We start from the raw sequence: 14,752 nt of genomic DNA on the forward strand, positions 1-14,752 counted from the left end.
TAGTGGCTTGGGATTAAAGGACTTACAATAAATCTTGTAAGAGCATAAATGAAAAGTCCAGTGTTGTAAACTATAATAGAAAGAAATAAAAGTAAAATGTTTTTACAATAAGCAAATACATAAAAGTACGTTGTTATTTCTTGTAAACTGTAATATACCTGGAAAGTGAATATGACCTGGAATGTGAATATCATCTTCTGTCACATTCTCCAACATGATGAACTTAGGGATATTAATAAATGGAGGATCATTTCTTGGGTTGACAATGACTGGAATATCCAAATCATGCTTCCCATGCTTGTTCATGGTGGTAACCCTAACAGTATCTTCACCACTGAAGTTCCCCTCCCTGATTTATAAATATATCATATAATGTTAAGGGGTTAAAACTCAAAAGTAAAGGGAAAGTAGTTAGAAAATTGGTAGAATTTTCAGTACCCGATGTATCTAGGGTTTGCTCACACAGTTGAACCACCTCTTTATGCTTCCCCAACTGTGTAATAAGTAGTGGCAAATTAGTCAATTTCAATTATTAAACTAACAAAGATTATGAATCACATTCACATACCATGAGAAGAGCCTCTCCTTTCATATTAAGTAGTTTATCTTAATAGGAGCTTATTGACCTTCATGAAATTGGGATCTAATGCAACAACCACCATTCTACAGTCGTTTAGACATTTTCCCTCATTCTTCCAAGAGCCATGCGTATAGTTGCACGATTGCTATAACAGAAAATAATAGGTTGTATACTAACGTCAGGTGTCTCTGTATGTTGTATTGAACTAATACATTTTGAATAACATACTTTAGCTTCTAATAAATCTCCACTCTTATAAGCCTCGTTTCCCCTGCACAAATCAATTTATTTCAGAAATCAAAAGCATATTAGGTTTATACAAATGTAAAATATCAAAAAAAAAGGGGGGGGGATAAAACAACACATTTTTCACCAACTGTCACATGTTTCTTGAGCTGTAGCCTTTGTGTGCTCCCTGTTACCAGGTTTATGAGATTGGGACACATTAACACAGCCAGTTCTCAGCTTATACTTCTTCTGATGTGGCCGTTGTCTCACTGCCATGTCAGCATTAGCAAAAGATGTAACAGAAGGTGAATATATATATTTTCATGTCAGTAAAAAAAACTTACAAGAACAACTAGCGGATCACCAGTAAAAGCATGGCCATTGATCATGTTAATAGGATGCATGTTTCCATCTCGATATATTGTGTTCACTAAAGTCTCATCTCCATCCAGCCATATTTGAGCAACATCAAGTCCAGCCTTCACCAAACCACCCTATAAATAAACATATATATGTAAATACTAGTAAATAGTCAAACAAAAGTTTACTAAAGTCAACTTGAGGCTACTTACTGGATTGTTTCGGTGATCCAAAATGTAAGATTCAACACCCTGATTTTCCAATTCACAAATGGCATGTTTCATATCTGTAGCAACAGTCTATTTACAAAAGCTTGTTAGATGAGTTTAACATATGAAGTTATAAAGTAAGACTAAGATTTAGAGAATTAATAAGCACCTGGGAGAAGGCTAACAACTTTACATATCCGGTTTTGGATACATGACCATTTGGTGTTCTATGAGGAATGATGACACTTGATATAGGAGAAAGTCTGATGAATTCCCGGGGTAGATTCACCTCTCTAAAACTAGAGTCAACGGCCAACTTTTTTCCCTGTAAATCAGAAATGTGAACATGCACAAATTTCTATAAAATCATTTGGAAAGGAATCAACCATTCCATTCCTTCCTACTAAACTTACATTGTGCACTTTGACTGTAACACTTGTCCCAACATGACCTCTTAGCTTTTGTGCAGCAGCTTCACCATTAATCCCTTTAACTCTCTCTCCATTTTTTTCAATCAACTCATCTCCTACATGTATTCCAGCTCTAGCAGCTGGGCTACCCTCAACACATTACAATACAACCTGAAACAAAAAATTTAAAATTTTTAAAAATAAAAAATAAATAAGAATCCATAACTGAGGTCTCGGGTTCAAGTCTCGGCATCACCAACCAGATGACCGGTTTCTGGTTCAGTACTCACAAATAGTCCAACTCCTTGCACGTTTCCATCACTTCCAATTCTAAAACTTTGGTATTCATGTACAAATCATTGCTGAAAAGAAAATAGAGTAAGTTTCCCCTTTTGGAATCTAGGAGTAAGAATAAGTTACAAAAATGGTCCCTGTTGTTTCTGAATTTTAGTCCAAAACTGAAAACTCTTTCAGAAACAACAGGGACAATTTGTGTAAAAATAATGGGAAAAATTGCACCTTTGTACTGATAATGCAAGTGAAGGGATCTCCAAGAGTAGAAAGCATTCCTTTAATCTTGCTGTATGCGGCATCAGCTGTACTAAGTGGAAGCATTTCCACCATTGTTTGTTGGAATTTCGAGTCCCAGTCTACAGAAAACACATAAACTTACGTTAAATTTATTGACACTAAATGACATAAAACAACAGAAATGAATCGTACCTTGATGATTAAAAGTTGGATCAACAAAAGTCTCTCTGATCAAACCCCAAGTCTCTACGAGAGTTCGCTGCACAGCATTCACCTGTTACGAAATCAAAATTTACCAAACCCATATAAGCAATAGATCGAACACCTTATCTGCACAACCCAAACAAACTACTAAAAAAGATGATCGAACTGAACACCTACCTCATGAGTATGAGAAGCTAGGAATGCTATTGTCAAGGACACGGCAAGAGCTGGAGAATCTAAACAAACAGAGACTGCAGCAGCGAGCCCGATCAAACCTTTAGCGATTGAGTCAATCAATTTCTTATTGGATTCAACTGATTCGTTCTAATTTGCCTTGGGTAAAGCTTGAGGTGGTGTTGGTACTTTACACTTGCTATGGTAACCACTGAAATTGCAAGAAGATAATCGGTACTTATAGGGAAAAAAAAGTTGAAGAGGTTGGTGTTTGAGGGGTTTTGGTGTAAATTGATGAAAGGGGTGAAGAATTACTAAGACCGAGATTAGGTCGGCGTATAGCATCCATGGTAGATACTCTAATTGGGAGATTTAGGGGGTTTGTAGATCGTAATCAAGATGAAGGGATTTATGGGGAATGAATGAACAAGTGTAATGGTTGGATTTAGGGGGATTTATGGTAATCCCTAAAAATCGGACCCAAAAATCTCTATATCGGGTTTACAAATACACAAACCACGCTTTTTCCTTTTCGTTAGAACGAAGTGAAGGTTAGATGATGGTGACGATAGTGGTAACTGATACACAAGGAAAACCTTTTCAACCACCATGAAACAATTAAGACAAAGTTACAATGTTGTCGTTGCTTCAGCCTTCGTTGTTCACAAGCATGGAATGAGAATATAGGAAGGATCTTTTTTAGCTAGGGTATTTTGAAACGATTGTGCGTTGTGGTGGTATGTGTATGCAGACAGATCGACATGTGAGTAATGGAGTAGTAGTAGTGGCCTTCATCTTTATTGCCGATCGTAGACATTAAGGGAAGGGGCTAACGAACCTTAGAAGGCCATTACATTGACCAGTAGCCCATTTAGAGAGTGAAAGGTAGTGAAGTGGTGCATCAGTAGGTATTATTTTAGCGATCCGGTGGGGGACTGTGGTGATCCGATAGGAGCGGAGGCAAGAGCGGATGAACCTGGTTCAGAAAACCAGAAGGGTGATTAGGGTTTTCCAGAGAGAGAGAGAGAGAGAGAGAGAGAATGCAGAGGTAGAGAGAATGCAAAACTAGAGACTTGACCCAACATTTATTATACCTGGTAGAGAAGAAATAAGGAGCTTTGCTAAACCCTGACGCAGCTATTAATCTCTGTACCCTCACACAGTCACATAGGGAGCAATAAGCAATCTCAGAATTCTCACAGGTCTCGTCAATCTGGCCCCTCAGCCAAGAAGAAATCTGATACTGATAAGAAGAAACGAGGCCTCACAGCGAAACCCTAAGGTTTTTCGAATGTTTCTTGATTTTCCATAACAAGATAAGAACAAGCATGGTGTGGAATTACAAGTAAGGCTTTAGAGGGGTGAATAGGAGGCTGAGATCATAGAAGCGAAGAATAAAGAAAGGGCAGAGATAGTTAGAGACAGCGAGGGAGGGCGGCATACGACAACGACAGACTTCATCATCTTCTTCCACTTCCTGGCGGTGTGTGATTCGCGGCGACGACGTGATTAGGGAAAGAGGGAAACAACCATCAAAATAGAGAAACAAAAGGGGAGAGTCGATTGTGAAGATGAAGAAAAGAAGGTAGAAAAGAAAGGCGGGTTTTCAAAATTTTAGGGTTTTGTTTCCCCCGTTATCTTCTCAAGGCGCGTTTCCTTAAAATTATAAAGCAACACCCACAGAAGACGCACGTTTAAGATAAAGCGTCCTCCGTGTTTTTAATTTTTTTTTCTTGAGACACTAATTTAAGGGCACGCAAAAATGCATGTCCACTATCCTTCAAATTTTGGAAGTCTGACATTATTTTTAAGGACGACCAAAAATGCGTAACGTGAATCAGCGAGTGTCATTGTTTGCGCGTCATTAAAGACTATTTTTCTTGTAGTGAAACAAGACCCATAAAAATAAACTACTAGGAAAAACCAGGGTAGGTTGTTAAATAACAATGCCTAATCAACGTCGTTTGATCTACCAATGGCTGAGATTGATAACCATGTTTGATGTGCCTAATCTCTATGTATGCTTTCTAATGAAGATTTTGGAAAGAACTTACTACAATAATCTACATCTAATCATATATGACTCTTCCATTAACCTTTTTATAAAACACACCAACCACCAATGTCGATTTATGTGCGGTTGTTGGATCAACGGTCGCCCTAGATTTCAACGAAGATAGAACACCGAACAAAGAGGTGAAGATTGAGGAAAGGTTAAATTGTTGAACGACTCAAAAATTAGTGAAATTCGTCTCAATCTGTTTACATTCCCACCATAAACCTGTATCAAAATTATGAAAAAAAATCAAGAAACAATAAATTATTTCAAAGTGATTCTTGTCTTCCTTGCTTGATCAAGCGATATGTGCATCCCCTTATTCCAATCCATTTCCAACGAGTTCTAATGATTGGGGGATTGTGTCATCGTAATCCTTTTGCCATTTGTAACACAAGGTTTTGTTCTTTCATCCATGAAACCTATATTCGTAATTTTGTATGTTATAGCTATTGGTATGGATGTAGCTACATGTGTTTAATTTAATTTATGCCGTAGACAACGTTCGCACTTCTACTTATTATTTTTTGTCACATTGTATTTTTGGCTAATTTGTTCATATGTTTTAGGTTCACACTTGCTAGTTACTAATGAATTTCTAGAGAATCATTGTATGTGTTTTGTTCTCATTTGCAAGTTACCATGGGGCTTCATAATGTCTACTTATTTGTCTTGGATATGGGGAGGTTGTTGCTTTATTTGTTGATGGTCAAGTTGAAGACAAATAACAAAAATAGGGGTGGGTTAAACCCTAAACACCTTCTTCGTTGAAATAGTGATTGTGGAAGGTGATGGTTATGGTGGTGGCGGTGCAGGGCAACCGAACAAGGGAGGTGAATAGAATGGGGGTAGGTATGGTGATGTAAGGTAAGGTAAGTGGGGTGGGGTTTGGGTTTAGGTTTATTTGTTATCTTTCTTAATTATAAAATGTAAACCAAAGGTTAAAAAAATGTATTTGAACCTATGCGAAAGTCAATTTACATAGTTATGGATCGATCACGCAAGTAATTGAAACAATAAGGACCATACTCGTCAAGAAAAAAATATAATTGCTGAACTTCTTAAAATTTAAAGCGCACAATATGATTTAATCTAATACAAATAGGCACATAAGGCATGTAAATTAAACCTTGGTTTTTGAAAAAATCGTGTTCTCTTTTGCAACATTTAGGCTTAATGAGGGAAAATTCATATGACCCTTATTGTCTCGCTCTCTTCCACTTGATTACCCTCTTCCTCATATTTCTTTACTTTCTCGGTATAATCTCTGCTAGATACACAACAAAACCAGTCAGGGGCCATTCATGTTATGATATGGTCTATGAGTTTTACATGGGATGAAAGGGAGATAAGTTTTACCATCGTCCCGCATGAAGGATCTCTCCCCCCCCCCCTATGTGATTTCATGAAAGTAAAAAGAATTTGCCAACTTTGGTCCCTCCTTCCATGATCTTAACATCTTAAGTTTAAAAATTATAGTTTTTAGTCATTTGCTAAAAAAAAAATACATCTTTTTATGTTATATAATTGTTTATAATTATTTTATAACATTATTTATTTATTTATTATAACTCTTAAGGGAAATTCAATAAAATTAAATAACGACACGAGTGTTACAATATGTTGCATTTTTTATAAACATGGTGATCTCCCTAAGGTTACTCAAGAACTCATAAATGAGACATCCAGTAGGAATATATATAGGTGGAAACTATAAGCGTGCATGTTGTCTTGTTTGATTTATTCGTATTGTTTTAAAGTGTGCAAGTTGTTTTCCCTAACCGTGGATGAGAGATGAAGACTCGAGGACGATTTGTTTTCATTATGGGGAAGATGGTGCAGGGTATTAGAAAGATGAATCAAAGATTTAATTTAATTTAGTTTATTTTATTCTATAATTTTTCTGCTAAGATTTAGCTTTATTAGGAATTTTTATGCCCTAAATAAATAAAGTATTAAGATTTATATTATCTCCAAATTCAGATGATTTCTATCATAATTATGAGTCATATTAGCGTTTTAGTTTAATTATACATAGCGTAGACGCCTTTGAGTTTTAGAAGTTGACTTTGATAAATAAAGCATGGTATTTAAAACTCGGTTTTCTTTTCTTTGTGTTCATGTGGTTCTAATCGACTACTCAAATCGTTTGTCTGGAAAGCATCTTAATACATATGTCATGAGTAACACATGGTTTTGTTCTTTAATCAATGAAAATTAGATTTTTGATTTTGTATGTTATTGGGTATTCATATGGATGTAGCTACATGTGTTTAATTTTTTTGAAGTAGTAGACACAATGCATACATTTTCTTTTTATGTCTGTGACATTGTATTTTTGTCATATTTGTTTGTATGTTTGATGCTCTCACTTTCTAGTTACCAATGAATGTCAAGGGAAGCTTTGTGGCTTTTTCATGCATGTATTATTGTGTTTTACTATGTATGCTTTATTTTCTTTTAGTTAACGAAATCCTAAAAGGGTGGTCAGAGGCAAAACCACTTCGTGATTTTATTTAGGCAACGATCTTAGGCGGTTTTATCACTGATTATAGATGGACAAGTTGAAGATAGATGATGCAAACAGGTGTGGGTAAAACCCTAAACACTTACTGGTTGACAACGTTGGAAGGCGACCAAAGAAAGGAATGGAATGGGGGATGGGTAGCGTAAAGTAAGGTGGATGGGGTTGGGGTTTATTTAATTTAATTGTCAGTTATAACTACTAAAATAAGAGAGTTAAAAGGATAGTATTAGAGATAAATCTAGACTTAATTCATATATTAGAGACAAATCTTAGCATACTTATCTCTTTATGTTTTCTATTATGTAATCTATGTAATTATCCTTTGTATATTCCTCTTGTAATTCTGGCTATATATAATACGTCTCATCATAATTGAGACGGTGAATTTTTCCTTATTTACATGGTATCATCAGCCTAGTATGATCCTAAACCTAATTCCTTTGTATATTCCTTATTTACATGGTTCATATGTTTTGAACCATCTACCTCCCAAATATACATTAGTAGACATGAACAGTTTGATGAAACGTCATTTCCATATAAGACACAAACTCTATCTTCTGACCATTTTTCTTTGGAGTTGACTAGCTTTTTTGACCATCGTCTATTTGTTCCATCTTCACCAATGGCTGCAAAACCTGTTCCTCAACAACCAGCTACTTATGACCCATGCTCACTCTGCATTATTCCATCTGTTGTACCACCTAGGCTAATTCATCAACCTTTCAATTTAGTCACGATTACTATATCGACTAACAAACCTTCTGCTTCGATCTCTCCAATCGTTGTAGATTCTCTGGTCTCAGTTGACCAAGTGTATACGAGCTCCACTACTAAGTACGAACCAACATCCCTTGCCACATCTCCTCCAACTTCACGTCATCTAATGATTACTCGCTCCGAGCCTGGTATTTCTAAACCATGACATGTTGCAAACTTGGCTCGGTTATCTCATCACTCTCTTCATCATGCACTTTTTCCCATTACTGAACCCAAAGGATTCAAGTTTGCTGCAAAGCACTCTCTTTGGATTATGGCAATGGATGAAGAAATAAAATTCCAACGTTCCAATGACACTTGGGATCTCGTACCTTGTCCTTCTGACTCCAACATTGTTGGCTCTGAATTGGTGTTTCGAACTAAACTTCACTCAGATAGAACCATTGATAGGTATAAAGCTTGCTTTGTATCTCAAGGTTTCACTGTGGTACGTGAGACTGATTACTCTCATACTTTTAGTCCGATTGTGTTTTCTTCATCAACCATTATAATTATTTTTTCTCTTGCAACCATTTATCGTTGTCTTCGTCATCAACTTGATGTTAAGAATGCTTTTTTACATGGCAATTGTAATGAATTGGTTTACATGGAACAACCCCCCGACTTTAATGCTCCTGCTCATCCCAATCATGTGTGCAAGTTAAAAAAAAAAAGGCATTATCTGGTTTAAAACAAGCTCCTTGTGCTTGGTTTAAACGCTTGAGTGATTTTTTGTTAAAACAGGGCTTTACAAATAGCATGTCTGATCCTTCTTTGTTTTGGTTATCACAAAGGACATATACTACTATATTTCCTGGTCTATATTGATGAGTTTATTTTAAAAGGTTCAGACAAGGCTATCATCAAGCAATTTCTTTCTTAGCTAAAGAAGGAGTTTGTTGTTAAAGATCTCAGATTGCTTAAAGACACATTGATGGTTTCTTATCTAAATAAGGAGTTTGTTGTTATTTTTTTGGGTCTCAAGGTTTACTATACCTTTGATGGTTTGTTCCTCAGTCAAGCTAAATATAAATATACACATGATATTCTCACATGTGCTAGTTTGCTTGAAGCTAAGCCTGTCTCCACTCCACTTGCTCCACATGAGTTATTTACGACATTGGGTATTGCGTTTTCATATCACACTCTTTATCGGTCTCTTGTCGCTGCATTACAATATCTCACCATCACTCGTCCTGATATTTCCTATGTTGTTAATCAAGTTAGTCAGTTCCTACAACCTCCTACTACTGCTCATTATCAAGTTTCTAGGCATATTCTATGTTTTGTCAAGGGCTTTGTTCTTGACTCAAAATCCAGTTTCACAAAAGCATGACAAACACATAGATCTTGACTATCACTTTATCCGAGAGCTTGTGGCATTCGGGAAGCTATGCACAAAATTTGTGCCGACCAAGCTTCTTCAAGATGACGACATTTTCACCAAAAGACTTTTACGTTCACACTTATAATTTTTTCGATCCATGCTTTGTCTATGTCCGCCACAGATTCGCTTGAGAGGGGATATTAGAGATAAATCCAGACATAATTTAAATATTAGAGATAAATCTTAGCATACTTATCTCTTTACGTTTTTAGTTATGTAATCTATGTAATTATCCTTTGGATATTCCTCTTTTATCTTTGGCTATATATAACATCATAATTGAGATGATCAGTTTTTCCTTATTTACAGATACCTACTTAAATTTGCATAGCTAGTTGATCGACCTAGTAACTAATTGAAACACCAAGGACCATATATTAATCCTTTTAAAAAAGTTGATGGTTGAACTTCTATTCTTTCTAAAGCAAGTGGGTTATTTATGTAAATTTGTCTTTGTGATTTCTAAGCCTATTTCTTGCACACTCTTAGGTTTATCTTTGTTATTTCGAAGTCTATTTCTTGAACAATATTAGGTTTGTGTTTATGATTTCTAATTCTATTTCTTTCACACCCTTATGTAAATTTGTTTGGGTGATTTCTAAGCCGATTTCTTGCACACTCTTAGGTTTTCGAGTTTATATGTTACTTTTGAAGTAGTCGATTCCACATAAGTAAATCAAAATCACTATGACAGTAGTATATATATTATTCGATTTTAAATATAACAACATAAACATAACAAATATCACAACATTGATAAGAAAATCAAGATTTTAAAAGCATGTAAAAGATAGAATTTTGATTGAACTTGATAGACGATGTTGATGCCAACTTGAAAGGCCTTCGCAAGAATATCTCCTGCGATATCAGGATTTGACCCAAAAACAGCGTTTGCAATCGTAATAACACCTGGATTTTGACTACTCAAAGCTGCAATAGCAACAACATAGCCATTTCCCATGTTTTTCTGGAAGTGAATCAAGCCTTTTGAGAACACAAAAACATCGCCTTTCTGAAGTTCTTTTGTGATGAGTCGGTTTTGAGGGTTGGACGTGACAAATCCAACTAGAATACGTCCTTCCATAACAGTCAGAATTTCAGTGGCCCGAGGGTGTGTATGTGGGGGGTTAATACCCTGTGGTGCGAAGTCATACGTGTCATTGAGATACCAAGAGTTTTAAGTCCTGGAAACTCTTCTACGGTCACTGGAGTCACACTGTCACACCCCAAAAACCAAAGGCGGAAACATTTCCGAGGTTGACTCCACGTTAAGTATCAAATCCAATGTACATAATAATCACAGTAAACAACCATTACATTACATATATTTGAAAGTTTACATTTGTTTCAAAAGTAAATTGTACAAGAGTTATACATATATCATATGAATAAAACGAGACGAGTCTTCTACGCACTCCGTCTTCACCAAAAGAGATCACCGGGTACCTGTCTAATGTGGACCTGAGAATACAAGCAGTTTGAAAATCAGCATAAAGCTGGTGAGTTCATAAGCGGTTTTTGTTTTATGAAAATGTATCGGTTTCCTTTAGTTTTCCGAAAAGGTTTGTTATCCAAGAAAATCCCATATTTTCTTATGTAAAGTTAGTTTGGTTATCTTTCGTTACAACTCAATTACGCGATATATGTTAACCCCAGGAAAATCCCATATTTTCCTAAATGCAAGATTGATTGAATAACACAGAGTATAGTTTAATACACAAAACTTTATATTAAAGATCATGGGATTACTATCCCGAATTAGATATGAAATACTTTGCTATACACGAATTTTAGATCGAAAGTAGTTTGAAAACCTTGGGATTATCATCCGGAACTAGTTACAAGATAGTTTGATATACTTGAAATTATAGATTGAAAACCGTGGGACTACTATCCCGAACTAGATATAAGATTGTTTGATAAAACCATAGGATCACTATCCCGAACTAGGTATAAGATTGTTTGATAAAACCATAGGATCACTATCCCGAACTAGGTATAAGATAGATGGATAAAGCCATGGGATTATTATCCCATAATAGATATAGTTTCAAACCATGGGACTATCATCCCGCACTAGATACAAGTTCGATAGACTGAAAACCATGGAACTACCATCCCGTATTAGATATAAATTCTAAAATCGAAGCTGTGAATAACTTATATTAATACATATTGTGAGTCGGGTAACCATGCTGATACGACAACGAGACCTCCTTGACGTTTGTCAGACGTCGAACGATATCCAGAATTTGTCACCCCAGGCGTGCCCGCCTAACTGTAGCTAGCAGTTAAGGTGTGGGATTGTCAGTCCCGAATAGATCTATTCACAAATTCCTCGCTCTCCCTCCAGGAGATTTTGGTTACACTTCCGGGGAGGATTTACTGATCATCCATAAAAGGGTAGTGACAAACTCACAAGCTAGTACTAACTATTCACAGGGTTCTCATATGATATCAAACATACAAAAGATTATAAAACATGATACATTGAATATAGATACATACAATGAAACTATCTGGCAATACAATCAAATGATACGGAGATAAACTGAATCAGACATAGTTTATCTAATAACTTTATACACATAACAGTACATGATAAAATGAATACTAGAGACCCCAAATTATTTCCATAATAATTTGATTAGTTTGGTTATTTTCTTAACTAAAATCCATTTAGTTGTAATTGATAAATCATTCCTTATGCTCAGCATAATACATAAGGAGTAAAGAGTTTATAAGTTTGCCAGATATTATTCGAAACATATCAATGTTACGATTTGAAAACAGTTATAGTTTGCTTGTATTTCCCCCCCTGAAAACATTGAAAAACACATAAAAGGCGTAAGGGTATGAACTCACCGGACGAGAAACGTGACGATTTCAGATGCTAAACGTTGGTTCGGGGCTTGTAAACGCACGAGGTTCCTAAGTATAATGTAAAGATACACATTTGTACCTAATTAGGACTTAGTTTATTTATTTGTTAGGGACAATTACTTCTAATCGCGAAAACACCCCGATACAAGTGTTTGGAGGGACCCGGGTGGCATTTGGGGATACATTTAGCTAGGATAATGACTTGGGACCTCAAGAGTAAACTCCTTAGGGAGTTTATGGCCCTAATGACCCCCTCCCCATGAGTTTACGGCCGTAAACTCATGGTGGGGTAGTTTATGGTGCAATTTGGCTTCAAACACTTAGGAAATAGTTTCTAGGTTTGGTTTAAGGGCTTGGAATAATTGTTAAACACCAAATGGACATATTTAAGGGAGTTTACGGCCTAGCATAGGACTCATGGCCGTAAAATCCTATAAACCCATGAAAAATTGATTTAATGCTTCCAAACAAATCACATGTGATTGTTAAAATTGTTCCAAGGCTTTACATAAATTTTTAGGCATAAAATGACATGTTTTTAGGAGTTTACGGCCATGGAACACATGCTATGGCCGTAAACTCTCAATTGATGAGTTTGGTTGTTTTTAAAGCCCCTAAACTATTTTTGGTTGGTTCTATGATTTATTCTAAGGCTTTTGGTGGTGTTGGATGGCTTTCTAACACCTTGAAAATGAATTTATACCCAAGTTTAAGGAGTTTACGGCCCAAGCACAAGCCTTGGCCGCAAACTCATATAAATCCTTCAAAATTTATGTTTAAAGTGTTCCAAGGCTAAAGCAATTATTCTAGAAGTCATATCCATGTCTTGTTGAGGTTTAGGAAGGGTTTAAGGGCTTAAAAACCCTATAATTATGAGTTTACGGCCTAAACACCATCCTTGGATCTAAACTCATATTCAAGTGTCCAAATTATAGTTTAAGGCATTCTAGGTCCATTCCATAAAGCCATCTAGCCATATCTAAGGTCCAAGTGTGTTTTGGAAGGGTTTTTGTGCTCCAAAACCCATTTCATATGAGTTCACGGCCTAGGACTATTCCAGGGCCGTAAACTCATGAATGTGGTCCTATTCCATGTTTTGAACTTGAATTTGAAGGCTAGGGAGGTTACATATCAAGTTAGGGAAGGTACCTCAAAGATTTGGAGCCTAAAATTGATGATTTGGACCCTTAAACTTGGATTTAGGAGAGAGGTTAGAGAGAGAGTAGAGAGAGGAAGAAAAAGCTTCAAATGAATGTTTAAACACGTTTATATAGGTCCTAAAACTTGGACACGGTGGAATTCTACCCGATACCGGCTTTAAACGGGGTTTTAGCTCGCACCCGACTAAGTTTCCGTTACCCGGCGGGGACGTTTCTAACTTTTTGAAATAAACATTTTTGGGCTAGATTCATGAGTTCCTAAAGGATTTTGGACACTCATTGGATTTATAATAACATATAAATTTAAATTATTCAACCCAAAACGAAAACGGAACGTTTGACAAACGGCGAATCTTTACGGGTAGAACGGGTTATCGGTGACGAACAACTTCGGGTTGTTACACACAACAAACCCAACCGCATTCGAGGTATTTCCCATTAGTTGCAGTCCTCTATAAAAGAAATCATCAGGTTGTACAAGCCTCGCCTCTTTACAAACCAAGCCATTCACGAATACTAAAACAAGAAAAATAAATAAACTATTAGAGCATCCACAATGGTGAGTTCAATAAGAGAGTTGAAGGAGGTGGCAAGTCCATGTGTCATTCATTGGATGAAACTCAACCATTGTGAGATGCCACCTTGACATTCAATGGATTTGGAGTTCAATGGCCATTGAACTCTTCAATGGGAAAAAGGAAAGTTTTAATCCTTAAATATTTACTATAAATTACATTTTATAACATTCTATTGAACTTTGTAGAGTTCAATGCATTGTAGAGAAAACAATAATAGAGTTTTATGAATTTTAGAATGATGATGTGACAATCCTTAAACTCTATGGAGTTCAATGCATTGTGGATGCCCTTAATCACAATTAAATATGATATGTTTTCAAATCATGCATGAATGCATGAGTGTTTCTCTACTACCACAAATAAATTCTTACCTCTGCTATTTTAGTCTGCCACACAGAAGTCTTGAAGAGGACTAGGGTCCGAAGCAAACGCAAGGGAGCAACCAGCCACCAAGAGACCAAAAAAAAGCAAATGAGACGTCATTGTTGAGAAGCTGAAAACTTGTTTTTGATGACTTAATTATGGTAGCTCGGGAAATCTATGAAATAAAGAATGGAACTCGCAATGCTTTTATAGTGAAAATTAATATAGGAACATCAAGACAAATACCATCATAGAGTCATCATTATCATCTTGAGATGCATTCAAATTTTGTTGTTCAATTTCTAGAAGCAAGATACATTCAACTCACGTTGTCTGGTTCTTA

The 14,752-nt window shown here is 36.1% G+C and overlaps 2 pseudogenes; both read right to left on the reverse strand.

The window, feature by feature from the left end:
• Positions 1 to 1,134: 1,134 nt before the first annotated feature.
• Positions 1,135 to 3,045, reverse strand: LOC128129199 (carboxyl-terminal-processing peptidase 3, chloroplastic-like; annotated as a pseudogene).
• A 7,125-nt stretch (positions 3,046 to 10,170) lies between these two features.
• On the reverse strand, positions 10,171 to 14,529 carry LOC111898972 (putative germin-like protein 2-1; annotated as a pseudogene).
• Between the last annotated feature and the right edge of the window lie 223 nt (positions 14,530 to 14,752).

Source organism: Lactuca sativa, chromosome 9 (assembly GCF_002870075.4).
Source record: "Lactuca sativa cultivar Salinas chromosome 9, Lsat_Salinas_v11, whole genome shotgun sequence".
Taxonomy (NCBI): Eukaryota; Viridiplantae; Streptophyta; class Magnoliopsida; order Asterales; family Asteraceae; genus Lactuca; species Lactuca sativa.